The following is a 2,201-nucleotide window of genomic DNA, read 5'->3' on the forward strand; positions in this document are numbered from 1 at the left end:
TTTGACAAACGACAGAAGTACGTTCCTGGCGGACAGGAGTTTCATCGCGAACCATTTTCAATGGAAGTAAGAACTCCTCCTGGCAGTTGTAGAAATAGTTTTCCCCTGGAACGAAACAACCCGAATACAATTTGCGCTTATACATATTGCGATTAAACAATGGAGTTGCTCGTTAACAATAAGTGACACTACGAATTTTCAACGAATCTGTTCAAACTACTCGCTATAATTAAGTTTGGGAGCTCTGTTGTCGATTCGTCGACAGTAGACTAATTTGCGAGACAAAGAGAGTACCGTTCCAACTGGAAAAAAAGCTCGCCCTGTTTTCCTATCGGTGTCGTTCGAATCCGTTCGATGGTGTCATTACCAAATTACCAAACACACCTGCTAAACAAGCGTTGACCAAAAGTATTGGCGAACCTAGCTCGGCTCGTTTAATAGAATTTCCGTTTTCAAAGAGCGTTAATTAAGCCAACGCGCGTCGCGATAATTAAACGCATCGTGTACGGAAAAAAGCAATAAACGACGAACGGACGAATCCGTGTCCGCGAATCAATAGGGGGAGAGAGAGAGAGAGAGAGCTTCTACGTTCCTCATTTACCATCGTTAATCGGAATATTAAAAATCCATCTATCCACTGTCTCTACGAATCTCACACCTCTCTAAGCGTATACGTTCGATTAATCGCATTTCCAAGCATATTGTTATCGCACGTTAGTCGGCCTCGATCGACATGCTATACGCCGTTTCTTCGTTTCAAAGGGAAACGAGCCGGACATACCATTCGTCGCTCGAACAAACGAACGATCCCAGAGCTACGTTGGAAATACGCGTGAGCGATGGCATCGACCATTTCATAGGACATGCCGTGGGTAATCCCCATTGCGAAACGATCTCGGCCACGAGCCGAGGAACGATCTTTTTATTTCTCGGTCGGTTTTACGGCGAGTTCCAGTTCCGCGTTTATCTCCGCCCCTCTACGTTCTTCGTTTCAGTCCCTTCCTCGAAACTGCAGGTCTTTCGCCTCCGTTCTTTGCAGCTTCCTGCAAGGCGACGGGATTTATAACGGCGTCTTCGAGTTCTTCGCCTCGCCTCTATCCCCAGTTTTTATCGGCGGCCGCGAGATATCGTCGATGACGCGGGATCGTCGCGGCGCGTAACGATGGGAATTAAAGTCCGTATCCGTGAATATCAGATCGTCGGTAATGAGACCCGTGGAATTTCAACATTGCTGCGCGATTAACGTTGTTGCACGCTGCGAGGAGGATGAGCCGTGGCGAAGAACCTCGAGAGCCGGCAATTGTTGAAATTCACCTTCGCGCGTGATAGCGCGGCTGTAATTCGTGAATCGTACAGTAATGGGGGAGAAGATTTTTAACATAGTACTGGGACGACGATGGTGCGTTGCGAAGTACTTGACGCGATAGCTTTCGTTCTTTATACTTTCATAGAGTAAACTAGAATTATTTGAGTTGCTTAAATTTCAATATCTTAAAATCCAATCTTGAATTTTGCATAGAGTAGAAAATTGTAAAATACAAGATGTTATTACAATGGTTCGGTTCAATTTAGTGTAAAAAATTCTATACTTTTGTATATTGATTTCACATTGCCGTAGTTAATGGAAATCAGTTATGTACGATGTGGTAGTTGTAAAACAATTTGGAAACGAGAATAACGAAGAATGGATTCAAAGTCTATCTTTCTACGGTTTATTGCAACTGACTCGAATGAGCACCGTTCCAACGAAGGTTTGATAAATTTCTGCCGGATGATTAATTGGGATCCGCGTAGAAATTAGCGAAACGTTTGCCTTTTCCTTTTCAATGAAATCGTACAACAAATTATAAGACGACATTAGCAAGCTGAACGGAGGAAATGGCTGATGCAGCGTCGTAAACCAAGTATCGTTACCGTTATGTCGTATTATAGGGGACCCGATCGCTCCACAGTTATAAATTGTAAAATTAATTAGAACACGCCACGAACAGTTTCTTGACACAAAATAATGCGGCGCTAATGACTTTGCATTAATTAAGCCGCCATGTATACCAGGAAATACTTTCTTGTACCAGTATGTATGCGTATACTAGCTGTGTTAAATGGGTAATCCTGTACATCGGGTTTTGCAATTTTAACAACGTCATCGAATTCGTCCTCTCGATGTAACATTAGCAAGATGCAAAATTACATTATTATTT

Source organism: Bombus bifarius, unplaced genomic scaffold, assembly GCF_011952205.1.
Source record: "Bombus bifarius isolate JDL3187 unplaced genomic scaffold, Bbif_JDL3187 scf7180000007978, whole genome shotgun sequence".
NCBI classification, from domain to species: Eukaryota; Metazoa; Arthropoda; class Insecta; order Hymenoptera; family Apidae; genus Bombus; species Bombus bifarius.